General features: G+C 35.4%; 1 protein-coding gene across 29 annotated transcripts in view; it reads right to left on the reverse strand.

Annotated features, from left to right (window-relative positions):
• Nucleotides 1-17,270, reverse strand: part of LOC123564278 (cyclin-dependent kinase-like 2) — an 80,217-nt gene extending 62,947 nt beyond the window's left edge. For 13 of the 29 annotated variants that reach the window (XM_053536900.1, XM_053536896.1, XM_053536904.1 and 10 more), the window contains exon 1: nt 16,978-17,090. The gene's annotated coding sequence lies outside the window, so the exon portion shown is untranslated. Of the gene's footprint in view, nt 1-556; nt 741-917; nt 1,175-16,977; nt 17,091-17,151 lie in introns of those variants that run through there. The other 16 variants (XM_053536918.1, XM_053536916.1, XM_053536913.1 and 13 more) reach the window with 4 other exon arrangements.
• Nucleotides 17,271-17,917: the final 647 nt, after the last annotated feature.

Below are 17,917 nucleotides of genomic sequence, written 5' to 3' on the forward strand. Positions count from 1 at the left end.
GCGCAAAATACGCGAAAATTCGCCCTACGCGAATAAAAACGATTTCACAGTATATAAATCAATTGTGTAAGGGCTACATTCATACTATGTAATTAAGCCATGCAGTTAATTGCTAAAAAGAAATTCCAGTTTTTAGTGACAGTATTCATTTATACTGTGTTTAGCCAACATGTATTAAGTGCATACTATTTCAAATCAGTTGCATATTATTGTTAATACACATAAACTTGTTCATTTTATGGAATCAAAAATGTTCATATTTTCAAATTTGAAATTTGGATCTAGTATACCTTTAAAGTTGTCAAATCCCAATATGTAATTACGTACCGTACATTCAAATGTGTAATTATGTAAATATGGGAAAACAATTAGCATTTTAATAAAATGGAAAGTTACTACACCAGCAAGCCTGGAACAAAATGTTCAAAATAAATTTGTATCTAATGTACAAATCGGTCCTATTTCAAATGTCATTTCTGAAATAAAATACAGCAACAATGGAAAACATCTCTGAAATATCATTAAGACTCTTATAAACATGTCTATAAATACTGACCTCTATGTTCTTCATATCATTCTATGATACAAATTGTCTTTTGAGAACAAGGAACCAATCAAAGTCAATATAAAACACTGAAACAGTCTTCCTGGACTGTATTTAATCATGTAAATACACACTGACAAAAAGAATATTCAAATTCTTGAAAAACAAGCAAATCTCCCACGTATTCTTAAAATCCACATGCCAAATTCTACAATACGAGAGCCAGAAATATGAAAAAGAAATTCATAAGACCAGAAATTAATATATACAATACTCTGAATTGGTATTTTAATCTCGTCTTTTTTCTCAGTATTTTACTTTCAAACTAAAATACCAGTTGTTATTTAAGTAAAGTAATTAACTATACACACACCTGATCCTTTGGAATATCCTTCCACAATATCTATGGAATTACTAAAGTAATAATAACCATCCAAATTGATTTTTTAAAACATATTCTAATCATCTCCTTTTAAACGAAAGTTGATTTTTTTCCCATGAAACACCATAAAAAGCTCTAAAACTGTAAACAGAAGTAATTAGGTTCAAACTGACATGTACTTGAGAAGCTTAATTAAAAATTTAAACATGTACCAAACATTTATAGATGATTATCCAAGTAACCATTGAGTTTACAAGTTCATTGCACAGAGATTAAGGCTATTTACCTATCACTTTAATCCAACCAATCTTTTGTCAAATTTGCGATTCAATATGTTCAATTGTGCCAACATTTATCTTCGATTAATCTATTTTGAAATATAAATATAGCATTGATCATTATAGAGTGAATCTTGAGACACTTGTACAATCAAACTAGGACATGTTACAGCAGTGTATAGGTTTTATAGCAAACCGTTAATGAACTGGGTAATGAACTGACAGTGAAGTCACTCCAGTCTTTGAATCTCTATGGCTACCTCTGTAAAATTTCTCTAACACTCATTAATAAAATATCTGAACTTCCCTCAAATAAATTGTTGATGAAGTAAGTTGAGAAAAAAATCTACTCAAGATCTTCGAACATCAAACATGTGGTTCAAATACTTACAAAGCAGAGATAGCAAAACAATGCTCAATACCGTACAAGACATTGACTGGAAATATAAGGTATCTGTGATCTTGACCTTACTTATACTGATCTCTAATGACCAAAGACAGTCATCAAATAAAACTTTGTAGCCCTAGACCAAAAGTTCTCCAGTCAAGGGCTGGAAACCATTTGACCTACTGCTGACCCCACTCCCCCCCCCCCCCCCCCCCCCCACACAAAACAAGGATTAGCAACTGGCATCTTATGAGTCTGACGGCAGTATGTGTATGACTGTGTTCTTTAGTAAATGATGTCTAACCTTGACCTAATAGCCTACTGCCCCTTAAAGCAATATGCTAAGCAGTACCGTTGGTCTGTTAATTCAAGTGTGTAAAGTAATATCAAACAATGCTTACATTACCATTCTAAGGTATTCTTAAAGCATTCTAAAGGGCTTTAAATCAGTGCTTTTTTATGGTACCCATTTTAAATGCTGGTAGATCAAACACTTAAAGAAGTTATTGCTGGTATTCAGTCCAACATTTGCTACATTGGAACCTCACTAGGGCTGCCTATTAAATATTTTAAGGCTACTGTGTGGTAGTTACCACAATGTAAGCTTTATCAAGTGTTTCACATAGCCAATGTCAATATTTGAGATAAATCATAACATGTCGAAAATGTTCTCTTTCTTAATCCATTTAAAACTTTAATGGGGTAGTAAATATCCGGAATACTGTCAGCACTGCCACTGATGTATTCAGGATTAATTTGACAACAAGTATTTGATTAACTGTTTAACATTTTACACAGACACAAAAAAATTTGGAATTCTAAACAATAACTTAAAGGTGGTCATTCAGATCTTTTGGAACGTCATGGAATTGTTCAAGGAGAGACTGATCATGTAAAAAAGTTTGGTTTTGGTAATCTGGTTGCCCAAAGGAGATAATTACAGCTGTCAACATTAGTATAAATGCGCAGGACATCTTATCTCGTGAGCTCAACATATTATTTCAAGCGCCCGATATCTTATCTCGTGCACATGACATCTTATCTCAAGTGCTCGATATATTTTCTCGTGCGCAGGACATCTTATCTTGTGAGCACGACATCTTATCTCGAGCGCACAACATCCTTATCTCATGCGCAAGACATCTTATCTCAAGCACTTGACATCTTATCTCGATCGCTCCGCATCTTATCTCATGCGCTCTACATCTCATCTCAAGTGCATGACATCATATTTCAAGCGCACAACGTCTCATTTCTTATCTATATATTAAGGCCCTTTGTGGGTATTCAGGTCTTCAGTATGACTACCACCGTTTTTGCTTTTATTTCGTTTATACTTTTGTTTGCAGGGTATAAATTTAAATTCACAAACTGAACAAAAAATGACAAAATAAAGATTTAATATGTAGGCTTCGCCCATATATCAAAGAATTTCCCTGTGTCCCCTTAATTCATGCATGTAATTTTATAACTTTTCTGACAATGTGCGATTTGATGCTATCAGTCAAACTGTGATTAGTAGCTACTCTAACATGTAGTAAGCATCATCAATTATGTTCTTTTAATTTTGAAGATAGGATGACCAATTTTGTGTACTCCTCTCCCAAATGATGTGATCAACTTGTACTTGTGGGAAGTTTAAATATGATTTAAACAGGCAGGACCCTAATTATCTACTTGTCCTTATGTTTTTACTAATGACCTAAATTCACACAAAGGGCCCTAATATATAAAGAAAATTAAGATGTCAAGCGCTCGAGATAAGAAGTTGATGTCGAGCGCATGAGATAAGATGTCAAGCGCACGAGATACAATGTCATGTGCTCGAGAAAAGATGTTGTGCTCTCGAGATAAGATGTTGTGCGCATGAAATAAGATGTCGTGGGCTTGAGATAAGATGCCATGCGCTCGAGATAAGATGTTGAGCGCTCAATATAAGATGTGGTGCGCACAAAATAAGATGTCGTGTGCACGAGATAAGATGTCGTGCGCTCGAGAGATAAGATGTCGTGCTCTCGATTTAATATGTTGTGAGCACGAAATAAGATGTCGTGAGCACGAGATAAGATGCCGCGCGCTCAAGATAAGATGTTGAGCGCACGAGATAAGATGTGGAGCCCACAAAATAAGATGTCGTACGCACAAGAAAAGATGTCGAGCGATCTAGATAAGATGTCTTTCGATCGAGATAAGATGTCCTGCGCACAAGAAAAGATGTCGAGCGCTCGAGATAAAATGTTGTGTGCACGAGATAAGATGTAGTGCCCTCAAGATAAGATGTGGCTGATAAGATGGAACAACAATTTTAAGTTTGAATCAAATTCATATAGTAATAACTAAGCTAGAGTGACAGCTCTCCATAGTCTGTATAGTCGAGCTAAAAAAAGCCAAGGATAACTTGTTGAACAGACTTGAGAGAGATTCATTCAATGGTTGTTACAGACCAAGTTTGGTGAAGATCCATCTACAGTTTCATTAGAAAACGTTGTTTTATTGTTTTTCTGCTTTCAGCTCTAGTAGACCCCTACATGCAATCAAGTGCAGCAAATGTTTAAATGATTAATGTTGAGAGAACTGGAATCAAAATTAGCTGATCTTGTGATTAAGCAAGTGGCAACTGACTCTGATTATGCCTGATCAGGAATAATTAGATACTTAATGAAACCAAAAAGAGGAAATTATAGTCAAAACGTATCCAAAACAAAATATATTCACAAGAGCTGTCGGATGACAGCGTGCTCGACTATTCGAAGAACTGATTGAAGGATGGGGTCAAAATATGACCACAAATTGATTAGACAAACAATGTTCCTGTATTTGTGGATTTCGGTAAGTCTTGCACTAAATGGCAATGTGTGAACCAATTTCAAAGTCCAAAAAGGGCCTTATTTCAGCCAAAATAGTTGTCAGAGTTACTCTTGCCTACAGATGGCAATCATGACGATAAACAAGTTTAAAAGGAATATGTCAAATAGTTTGACAAAACGTGGACTTGTATGAAAACAGAATAAATTTCCAAGTCTAAAAAGGGCTATAATTCAGCCAAAATAGATGACAGAGTTATGTACTCTTTCCTACAGACAGAGACTATTATACTGAACAAGTGATAAAAGTTTCAAAGCCATATGTCAAACACTTTACACAAAATATGAAATGGTACGAAAAACTTAACCAAGATTTTTAAGTCAAAAGGGGCCATAATTCAGCCAAACTCCTTAACTGAGTTATGTACTCTTGCCTATAACTGGACATGGTGATGGTAAACAGGTGTTGAAAGTTTCAAAGCTTTATCTCAAAAGGCCTTGTCAAAATATGAACTGGTACGAAAAACTTAACCAAGATTTCTAAGTCAAAAAGGGCCATAACTCAGCCAAAATCCTTGATGGAGTTATATGCTCTTGCCTTTAACTGGCCATGGTGATTGTAAACAAGTGTTGAAAGTTTCAAAGCTTTATCTCGAAAGACTTTGTCAAAATATGAACTGGTACGAAAAACTTAACCAAGATTTCTAAGTCGAAAAGGGGCCATAATTCAGCCAAAATCCATGATGGAGTTATGTGCTCTTGCCTATAACTGGCCATGGTGATGGTAAACAAGTGTTGAAAGTTTCCAAGCTTTATCTCAAAAGACTCATTTGGCATAGTTTGGGGCCGAATATCGGCCCCATTCCCCCTTCAAAATAGTTACAAAAGTATGTTCCCCCCAAGTTCAAAAAAATCTCCCTCAAAAAAAACAAGAGGGCCAAGATGGCCCTAGGCCGCTCACCTGATAAACACATCATAACAGTGTAAACATGTTTGACATAGTGATTTCATGGAAACAAATATTCTGACCAATTTTCATTAAGATTGGATCAAAAATGTGGTCTCTTAAGTGTAAAAAGCATTTACTTCAATTTGACCTAGAGACCTAGCTTTTGAGCTAAGATGACCTACATTCGAATTTGACCTAGATTTGATCAAGGCAATCATTCTGACTAAATTTCATCAACCTCGATTAAAAAATACAGCCTCTATCGCATACAAAACGTTTTTCTTTGATATATCCTAGCGACCTAGTTTTTGACCCCAGATGATCCATATTCAAACTTGACCTTTATTTCATCAAGGCTAGCATTCTGACCAAATTTCATGAAGATCAATTGAAAAATACAGTCTCTAATGCATATACAAAGTTTTTTCTTTTATTTGACTTAAAGACCTAGTTTTTGACCACAGATGACCCATATTCTAACTTGACCTAGATTTCGTCAAGGCAATCATTCTGACTAAATTTTATGAGAATCCAGTGTAAAATGCAGCCCCTATTGCATACACAAGGTTTTTCTTTAATTTGACTGGTGACCCAGTTTTTTATCCCATACGACCAATATTCAAAATCCACTTAGATTTCATATAGACAAACATTCTGATTAAATTTCATGAAGATCCGGTGTAAAATGCAGCCCCTATTGCATACACAAGGTTTTTATTTGATTTGACCTAGTGACCTAGTTTTTGATCCCCGATGAACCATATTCATACTTGGCCTAGATACTATCAAGGCAATCATTCTGACTAAAATTCACGAAGATCAATTGAAAAATACAGCTTCTATCGCATACACAAGGTTTTTCTTTGATTTGACCTAGTGACCTAGTTTTTGACCCCAGATGACCCATTTTCAAAACAGGCCTAGATTTCATCAAGGTTATTATTCTGACAAAATTTCATGAAGATCAGTTGAAAAATACAGCCTCTATCGCATACACAAGGTTTTTATTTGATTTGACCTAGTGACCTACTTTTTAACCCCAGATAACCCATTTTCAATCTCAGCCTAAATTTCATCAAGGTAATCATTCTGATCAAAATTCATGAAGATAAAATGAAAAATACAGCCTCTATCGCATACACAAGGTTTTTCTTTGATTTGACCTAGTAACCTAGTTTTTGACCCCAGATGACCCATTTTCAAAATTGGCCTAGATTTCATCAAGGTTATAACTCTGACAAAATTTCATGAAGATCAGTTGAAAAATACAGCCTCTATCGCATACACAAGGTTTTTATTTGATTTAACCTAGTGACCTACTTTTTAACCCCAGATAACCCATTTTCAAACTCAGCCTAAATTTCATCAAGGTAATCATTCTGACCAAAATTCATGAAGATAAAATGAAAAATACAGCCTCTATTGCATACACAAGGTTTTTCCTTGATATGACCTAGTGACCTAGTTTTTGACCCCGGGTGACCCATTTTCAAACTTGGCCTAGATTTCATCAAGGTTATCATTCTTACAAAATTTTATGAAGATCAATTGAAAAATACAGCCTCTATCGCATACACAAGGTTTTTATTTGATTTAACCTAGTGACCTACTTTTTAACCCCAGATAACCCATTTTCAAACTCAGCCTAAATTTCATCAAGGTAATCATTCTGACCAAAATTCATGAAGATAAAATGAAAAATACAGCCTCTATCGCATACACAAGGTTTTTCCTTGATTTGACCTAGTGACCTAGTTTTTGACTCCGGGTGACCCATTTTCGAACTCAGCCTAGATTTTATCATGGTAATCATTCTGACAAAATTTCATGAAGATCAATTGAAAAATACAGCCTCTATCGCATACACAAGGTTTTTCTTTGATTTGACCTACCTAGTTTTTGATGACCGGATGACCCATTTTCAAACTCGGCCTAGATTTCATCAAGGTAATCATTCTGACCAAAATTCATGAAGACAAAATGAAAAATACAGGCTCTATCGCATACACAAGGTTTTTCCTTGATTTGACCTAGTGACCTAGTTTTTGATTCCGGGTGACCCATTTTCGATCTCGGCCTAGATTTTATCATGGTAATCATTCTGACAAAATTTCATGAAGATCAATTGAAAAAATACAGCCTCTATCGCATACACAAGATTTTTCTTCGATTTGACCTAGTGACCTAGTTTTTGAACCCAGATGACCCATTTTCAAACTCGGCCTAGATTTCATCAAGGTTATCCTTCTGACCAAAATTCATGAAGATCAGTTGAAAAATACAGCCTCTATCGCATACACAAGCTAAATGTTGACGGACGACAGACAACAGACGACAGACAGACGCCGTACATCGAGCGATCAGAAAAACTAACAAGAAATGGCAAGCCTCCATGTACTGTATACAGCACTTTATACTTACCGCAGTCCAATCCGGACAAATTTTAACACAAGCATAGTTTCTGTTTTTGGTTCCGTAAAAATAATGTTGCATAATTCGAGTCAGCAGAGTCAGATTTGGTCCAGTAAAGTTGAAAAGAATGTTTGTATTTGTTTGCATTTTTCTAGCGTTTGGCATTACCGAAATCCCCCCTCCAAAGAAATTTTTTCTAAAAATCATGCGAAAATTCCTCCCTTGCATGGACTCTGGCCATAGTCCCAAAAAGCAAATGACAGCCCTCCCTAGTTCTTACCCAAGATAACCTAGTACCTAATTTTGCTTATCTATCTCAAATTCTAATAGACAAACATTTTGACCATGTTTTATGTAAATCAGGTAGATAATTAACCAAGTTTTTCAATGATCTGATATAGTTTTTTACCTCATGAACAAAGATTTAATATGATGAAGTAGAATCAAAGCGCTGACAGCATAGAAAGGTTGAAACCCACATTTGATGTGAAATATTATTGCACCACTCCGCTGTAATAGTTCAAGTCACTTCCATGAAACAGTATAACATTCAAACCATTTGCATCCAAGTAACATTAAATATACTAGAAATTCTGCTCTGACTAAAACCGTCAAGTGTCTTGAAACACACTGACAAGTTGGGTAAGGCAACCCTATATCGGCTTAATTAAAATTTACTATAATGATACCAATGAGAAATACAGTGTCTGTTTCATTAAAAACACAAGTATTCAAAGAGAATACAGATAATAGAAATATTAGATATTCTAACACGACATGGTTTGTTTTCCTATTAAACAAAGAAGGCTGAAAACTGTGTGTTATTAGTCAACAATTCATTTTTCTGACATCATAATTATTACGTCAGAGCATTAGACGACATAGCGGCACACTGGGGAAGATATCAACACAAATCAGGCACATATTTGATGGATATCATCAAGGACATACATCATAATTCTTGGTAATGTGTTAGAATCGAAACAATACATCTCAAACATGTGTGTCATTTAGATACGCCCACATGATATAATTCCTTCGCAACTTAACTCCAAACAATTATTTTAATCAATGACAAATCACTGTTTGGGATATATTATTTCTTAATTCAAATTTAACAGTTAAAGGCACTGGCCTCCACTGGTAATGACAGCTAGAAAACTTCTTTATTGCCAAGGTGGTCCGGATTTGATTCCCGACGTGGTCATCTTTTTTTTCTTGATTTGGAATTTTAAAAATAGTTTAGAAACAAAAACTCATATTCTAATGTTCATAATATGACAAAACTTCAATTTGAAAGAAAGATAATTTTTAGCCAAAATCTGGAGGTCAGTGCCTTTAACAGTTCGAAAGATATAAACGTTACTCTACGCTAAAAATCTTTAGATAATGCTATTTTTAAACTGCCAGTGTGTCATAGTTTCTCTTTCAATTTTCCGAAGTTATACACCATAAGAAAGCTTTTGACCGGAGCTTTTCAAAGATGTATAATTTGATATACTTTCTTTTATCATGTGCATTGAAATGATTGTTAAACCTGACCAGGAACTTTTACATAGAAATTATGTAGAGAGATAAGCAGTCGGTATACTCGTAAATAATCAATAAAAGTAGTGCGAAAATAGAACGGCGGATTAATCTACTTCAGTGAAAACTGTCATTATTGAATTCTTGCAGTATCCAGAATACGGTTATAATAGGTTTCAACCACTTTGCGGTTTCAACCTAAAAAGGGCCCATAAGTGTTAATAAAGTTTTTCTCTGATTTTACCTAATGACCTAGATTATAACTCAAGTGACCCAGTTACAAATTTATCCTAGATTTTAAAAAGACAAACATTCTGACTAAGTTGTATAAGGATAAAAGCAGAAAACATGGCCATTTGAATGTTAATAATACATCTTTCTTTGATTTAACCTAATGACCAAGATTTTAACCTAGAGGTTAAAGGTCAGTAATTCAAATCCTTCTTTGTTTCATATAAAAAACGACAACTTCATGTCGTCTTTACGTATCTTTAGAGAACATCACTTTTTCGTACACCAATTTTTCATGAAAGTTCTATCACAAATTTATGAAAAAATGAAAAGAAAATAGGGGGTTGAATAGTTCCTAGTGAAATGCCAGTCAGTTGTGGTCTGCTACCCTAAAAATGGCGCATATTTGCTCTCCTCCGCGCAATAAACACCTACTTCCGGTTTCGATCTGCAAAACTTGCCATGTGGGTTGTATGAACATGAAAACTGTCTCATTTCATGCAGAATGTATTCTAGTAGCGAAAAAGTGTGATTAAAGCACTCGTTCTACACGAATTTGCGCAGAAAATGGGAAAATTAGGATCTATTTATTATGGACTTCTTTCGACTACACCACGGAAGCACATTTTCGACCGAATTACTGACCTTATTCCTAGATAATATAGTTCCGAACTTGACCTTGATCTCATAGACACACAAGCTGATTAAGTTTTATGAAGATCCAGTAGAAAATGTGGCCTCTAGACTGTTAACAAGGATTTTTTTATGATTCAACCTAGTGACCTAGTTTAAGATCTCAGGTGACCCAGTTTTAAATCCGACTTTCAAAGAGACAAACACTCTGATATCAAGTAGTAAACGTGGCCTCTAGAGTGTGAGCAATGCTTTTCTATGATCTAACCTAGTGGCCTAGTTTAATACCTTTGGTAACTAAGTTTCGATCTAGACCTAGATTTCACAGACACAAATCTTCTGACAACATTTATGATGATCAAGTAGAAAATGTGGCCTCTGAAAGGGTTAACAAGTTCTTTCCATGAATTGACATAGTGACCTAGTTTCTGACCTCATGTAACCAAGTTTGAAATTTATTCTAGATTTCACTGAGAAAAATATTCTAAGAAGTTTTAAGATCACCTCTAGAGTGTTAAAAAGGTTTTTGTACGATTTGACTTAGCGACCTTGTTTTTGACCTAAGGTAATCCAGTTTTGAACTTGACCTACATATTGTAGAGACAAACATTCTGACAACATTTTAAGAAGATCAAACATAAAATGTGACCTCCAGAGTGTCTTAACCTTGTGTTATCCAGTTTTTAAACTTAACTTGTCCTAGATTTAATACAGACAAATCTTCTGACAAAGTTTCATAATGATCAGGTACAAAATGTGACCTCTAGAGTGTTAACAAGGTTTTCCTTTCATTTAAATGACCTAGTGACCTAGCTTTTGAACCCAGATGACCCAGTAAAGAACTCATTAATAACTGCGATAGAGAATAAGTGCATAATAACTTTAACCTAAACTTGTAAGTAAAAATAGGGATAATTCATGTAATATTGGTAGAGTTATAGTTCTAGTGCCACAGTTACGGACCTTGTGTCATATGATCTGGACAATGTGGAACAATCAGTTTAAGTTTGTACCAAATTCATTCATGAATAACAGAGATATGTTGGAAAAGCACAAAGGTTTAACTAAAATTCTAAGTGATGAGGATGATATTGAATGAGGAAGAACTAGTTTAAATTTGAATCAAACCCATTCTGTAATGAAAGAAATATAGCGAAAATGCAGCAAAAATTATCTGAAATTCCAAGTAAAAGGCAGGCATAGTTCATAAAAAGATTAGTGTCAGATATATGGACTTTGTGTCATATAATGTGACTGATTATGTGGAACAGTTATTTTAAGTGTGAATCAAATCCATTTAATAACAGATTTAGAGTGAAAGTACACCAAAGCTTTAACCTGAAATTCTAAGTGAAAAGTGGAGGGTGTAATTCATGAAATATTGGTGTGTAAGTGCTGGCTGTTGCGTTATATGATGAGAGTAATGATGTGGAATAACTATTGTAAGTCTGAATCAAATCCCTACAGTGATAACAGAAATATAGTGGAAACAGCTTGTGATCTGAATTTCAAAATAAAGTAAAATTCTAACTTATAAAGGGAGTATAAGTCATAAAAAGATTGGTGTCAGAGTTCTGGCTCTTGGGCCATTTAATGTGAGTGATTATGTGGAACACCTATTTTAAGTTTGAATCAAGTCCATTTAGTAATAACAGAAGTAGAGTGAAAAAGCAGCAAAACTTTAATCTGAAATTCTATTTAAAGTAAAAAGGGAGTTCATAAAATATTTGAGCAAGAGTTATAGCCCTTCTGTCATATGAAGAAGGGGATAAAGAGAAAAAACTTTTCTAAGTTTGAAGCAAGCCCATCAAGTAATATCGGAGATAAAGTGAAAAGCGCATTGAAACTTTAACCAAATTGTGGACAAGGATGCCAACAGCAGTAGTAGGACAGCTCTCCATATACTTCATAATTATAGTCCAGCTAGAAATTTAAAATATATGTAAATATCCTCCCAAGTCAGGAGTCTTGACACAAGAAATGGTAGGGTGTATGTTTTGATGCACCATTTATGACTGCTTATGCAAATTTACTGCATATTCAGCTCTGCAACCTTCTACACATGTTCAAAGGGATGTTTCCGACTAGTTAATTAGGAAATATTCATAAGTTAATGTGCATAAACAATGGAAACCTAAGAAATGTGCATAGATACCCTAATTTTGGGTTTACTTTCTGAGCCAGTTTGCCTTTACTTCTACACTTTTCCAAACGTGACTGAAACAAACAGTTTTTAGCAGAGAATAATTCTCTGAGATACACATGTAAGCTTTTATGTCACATGTATTAAATTTAATGAAATTTAAACATTGTAACATTTTTTCATCATAATTGTATATTCTGACATAGACACTTATCAAATGATTACAGAATCCTGTTAAGACCATGTCATATGTCATTTGTCTCGCATTTGAGGTTGACACACGACAATGTGACACAACATCGAGACAATGAGACATGACATCAGGACAATGTGACACGACAATGCGATGCCACATCGCGACACGACAATAATATCATAGTGTCGTGCCACATTGTTGCCTTTCAAAATCGCGATATTTTGCATTGTCAAGTTGCAGTGTTGTGTCGCATGATCGTGATGCATCGCATTGTAACGATGTTGTGTCGCATTGTCAAATCTTTTTGCTGCTCGCGACGTGCGCCACACAACGCTCGACAATGCGAAGCGATATTTTGCATTGTCATCTTGTAATGTCCTGTGTTGTGACTGTGCTGGAACTGCGACACACGACAATTCCAAACAACACATGACAATGTGTCGCAACAATGCGAAGCGAAGTTTGAAAATACTAAGCGACAACATTTTGACAATACCGTTTCAAATTGTCATACTTTTTTTTTGGTGATGTATATGGGAGGAAGAACTTGTTTGGCACTGCCTCTTTAAAGTCTGTGAGTGTTCCTGAAAATGTTGCAGACTAGTGCAAATGAATATTTACTTGTAAGGGATGTCTATGAGAGGAAGAATTTGTTTGGCATCACTCCTGAAAGTCTGCCAGTGCTCCTTAAAGTATCGCAAACAAGTGCAAATGGATTGGAACTTGTTGTGGATGTCTTTAGGAGAAAGAACTCATTTGACATTGCCTCCTGAAAGCCTACGAGTGTTCCTGAAAATGTTGCAAATGAATATGAACCTGTAAAGGATGTCTATGAGAGGAAGAATTTGTTTGGCATTGCCTCCTGAAAGTCTGCAAGTGTTCCTGCAAGTGTCGCAGACCAGTGCCAATGGATTCTAACCTTTTGGCAATGGCTACGGGAGGTAGAACTTGTTTGGCACTGCCTCCTGTAAGTCAATGTGTCACAGACCAGTGCCAATGGATTCTAACCTTTTGGTGATGAATACGGGAGGAAAAAATCGTTTGGCTTTGCCTCCTGGAAATTTGCGAGTGTTCTTGAAAGTGTAGCAGACCAGTGCCAATGGATTCTAACCTTTTGGTGATGGATATGGGTGGAAGAACTTGTTTGGCACTGCCTCCTGGAGATCTGCCGCAGTGCGAGTGTTCCTAAAAGTGTCGTAGAACAGTGCAGACTTTCAGAAGGAGATACCAAATGAGTTCTTCCTACTAAAGACATCAGAAACAGGTTCCAATCCATTTGCACTGTTCAGCAAAAAAGGCAGCCGGCGACGCACAACAATGCGACACAACATTGCGACTCAACACATGACAATGTGACACGACATCACAACACGACACACAACAATGCGAAATACCTCGCTTTTGAAAGGCGACAATGTGACACAACACTACGATATAATTGTCATGTCGCATCGCATTGTCGTGTGTCACGTCGCATTGTCGTGATGTTGTGTCACATTGTTGCAATGTTGTGTCGCATTGTTGTGTGTTGACCTCAAAGTGAAATGGATGGCATACGACATGGTCCTAACAAGACTCTGTATACAACAGAGGATAAACAGTTGTCTAAGCTAGTTTTTAAAATAAGTCGTCTGTGGAACAACTGCCTCCCCCCACGCTCCCAACTACTATGCGCCTGTGTAACATTTTTTCATCATCATTGTATATTCCATCACAGACACTTATCATATGACACTTTTTGAAATATTGTAAGTCATCTCTGAATGGCTTAAATACACATTAGACAACTTTTAGGGAAGGGGGCAGGTGTTCCATACCCCATGTGTCTGTGGGTTATGCCTAAATTTCAGCCAAGAGGAAGATGTCATGCTAGTCAAAATAATTCGAAGTTAAATAGATTGTTTTATATTTGTGATGGGGCATTATCTAAATGTCAAAACTTTGAAGGACCAAAATAATGAAGATAAATCACAGTACGATACACGGTCATGTAAAGTTATTGGTTTTATCGTTTGCACATATTGGCTTGTAGACGCAGTAAACATTAATCGTGTACAGTATATACGTAGGTTTAAATCACCAGAAAATTCGTAATTTTGGAAACTATTTGATAATTTTTACATAAATCAATGAGGAAATGAATCCCCTTTTGATAATATGTAAGTTTTATTAGAATTCAAGGCAAATTTGTGATATGCCCGTTTCTATCTATCTATCTTCCATAACCGTCCAACACCTTGCGGGGACGTAGACGTTTTGCGCATCAAAATCATAAAAAGAAAGAATATAGTGATAAAAATTTAGAGTGGAAGAAACTAAAAAAAATAACTTTGGTGAAATAAAAGGTTAAAACTTGAGTTAGCAGGATAACTAGGGCGAGACATGTTCAAGGCTGCAAACTGCGGCACTGAACAGCTCTAGGGTAGGGAGGTGGGCGACACAGGGGGGAAGTTGGTTCCAATTGGTTCTCGTAATTCCGAGCCTTCTCATTGATCTGAGCCTTTAGAAAATTTGTACTTGTAGCTATTTCCCCGTTTCTAAATTTTATGCATGTCGTGGCAAACCATATGACTGTTAAAGATAATAAAAACGAAAACAGTTTTATTCACATTAAAATAGAAATATACATAACAGAAATTTTTGGCATAAATTTTGCTTATCTAAAATCACGTATTTAAAAACAGTAACCACTTATTGTTAAACATTTTTGTCTGCAAACACATTATATATCTATTCTTAAACTTAAAAAAGAACTTTTTCAAAAAAAAGCCTTTGTTTTCTGCAAGCTAGTACAAATGATCACAAGTCTCGATTCAACGAGAAAGCACCTGGCTGTTTCAGAGGGTGAGGGTCATCACATGAAAGCCTGGATTATTTGGTTGACCATCAATCCTTAGAATTTTTCTTCATGGCAATTTTTTAAGTTTAAATGTTGGAGTATCAAACTATAGCAAAAACTCTTGAAACTTAATCTATTACTGACAATAACTGAAATACCAGCTAAGGTGCTCGGAATAAAGAGAGAAGGGCATAATAGGCATTTAAACATATAGCATGTAAAGTGTCACCAGCTCTGAAAATTTCATTGGAAATTTCCTCCACTATTTTGGTCTTTCGAGTGTTTGACCAAAGTGGAGATACTTATGTATAACTCAGATATTTGTAAAAAATGTGTTGAATGCTCTCGAAAGTTGAAGGGCGTGTGCCTTACTCATGGAAGAGCAAGATGGCTGACTTCTTGTCAGTAATAGATTAAGTTTCAAAAGAGTTTTTGCTATAGTTTGATACTCCAACATTTAAACTTAAAAAATGCATCCCCACTCCTATACTCAGATCCTCACTCCCTGTAATTACTATAAGTACTCTTTCTTCCCAGCCACCATAGTACTTTGGAATGCCCTTCCAGTACAACTTGTGCAAGCCCCCACCCTGAATCAGTTTAAACAGGGTGTGACCAAACTTGTACACAATGCTTAACATGATAGACCTGTTTTTAAACTGCTTTTATCTGTAAATCCTTCTTGTTTTTAACACTATCAACTGTATTTATACTGCAATACACACCGTGTATTACTTTTATCCTTCTATCCAATCTACTTTTAACTTCTTGTACAGGTCCACAGCTGCACATAATACTCGCAGAGAGGAGCGCTGCAGTATATAAATAGATAGATAGATACGGAAACAGGCTGATTCGGACCGTGGCTGATTCGGACCATGGCTGATTCGGACCAAATATTTTGGCTGATTCGGACCACATACTTCGAATAAAAGTACATAATGACCATATATTTTGGCTGATTCAGACCACAAACTTATATTTAACAGTCAATAATGACCATAAATTTTGGATGATTCAGCAATTTCAGAAAATAATGTTGATTATAGCTTATATAGAGGTTTAACTTGAAGTAAAGACATAAAATATACACCGTACAAGCAGGTAAGAAGTTTTGACAAACTAAAATGCATCTAAATAAGGACTTTAATTATTCTTTGCATCAGACATTAAACTTAATACTCATAAATTTTATTTTTACTCATGACATTAGTGTCAGGAAAACTTAAACAATTTGGGCCGAATAAGCCAAGTAAATTTGGTCTGAATCAGCCATTGTCCGAGTCAGCCTGTATTCGATAGATACTGCCCATATGAAAAAATTTTCACAATATTTCCAAGGGTCGCGTCAAATTTGTTAGACTAATGTCACGCTTACCAAATACCGGAAAGAACAACTATAAGGAAGGACCTCAAATGCCATACATGATTCTCTGTCCAATTGGCAGCTGCTTATTTCTTATTACCAATATCATAGCCTACCTCTGAAATATTCAGTTTCACTTTCAAGAAAAGATAGAATTTTAGCAAATATCCAGCAACGCTGTTAATAAACACATCTTGCAAGAAATGTCAACTGATGAAAAGATGGAGAGTTAAAAAGTTGTGATTTTGTATTTCAAGCATTTCAAGCATTAAATACATCTTTTACCTTAGTATCTATTTCGTGTATCTAGTGACAACAAAGTTAGTCGACCATCTTGCTCTTCCATGAGTAAGGCACACGCCCTTCAACTTTCGAGAGCATTCAACACATTTTTTACAAATATCTGAGTTATACATAAGTGAAACGCGTATTTCAAATAAATTTAAAAATCACACTTACATAAATATATCATATATAAAGGTTGAAAAGAATCATCATTTTAGATCTATACGAAAAATCTTTCATTGTTAGAACAGCTTGAACAGGTGCGCGTTTTTACTACAAATCGTTATCATCTTCAAATGTCGTTGTCGTCAATCAGGCGATGCTGCTGTGTTGGTAATGGATCTATTTAGGGTCATACATTTTGTGATAGAAAAATATACCCTGATTTTATAAATAAAAATACATATTAAACACCTCAATAGCTCCATTGGTTTGTCTGAAATTCGGGAGTGTGTGACGATTCTAGTTCAAATCTGTGTCTATAGTTACTTGAATATCCTAGAAAAAAGGAGTTGGATTCGGACATGAACATTTCAAGTTATCTATGTCATTAGAAGAAAACCTCCTATACAAAAAAGTACGCACTTTTCATGGTACAATACTTGAATCGGTAGATTGTGTATGCTGGACCATGGACGGTAAAAGCTATATACTACAGCTAATTCTGACCCTGTGGTTCAGGACAAGCTCAATTTAACTTAAAGCCCGTCAAGTTTTAGCTCATCTGAGCCTTCTGGTCAGGTGAGTTGTGTCCATTGTCTGTCTGTAACTTAAACATCTTCTCTGAAACTACTTGCCAGAATTACACCAAACTTGATCTATAGCATCATTGCAAATCCTCTCTCCAATTTGTTCAAATGGTTTCACTTGATTGATTTTAGGGTGCACCAGAGCTAAAAATAGAAAAAAAAAACACCTTTAAACGCTTTCTTCCCATGAA

This window comes from Mercenaria mercenaria, chromosome 2 (genome assembly GCF_021730395.1).
Source record: "Mercenaria mercenaria strain notata chromosome 2, MADL_Memer_1, whole genome shotgun sequence".
In the NCBI taxonomy this organism is placed as follows: domain Eukaryota; kingdom Metazoa; phylum Mollusca; class Bivalvia; order Venerida; family Veneridae; genus Mercenaria; species Mercenaria mercenaria.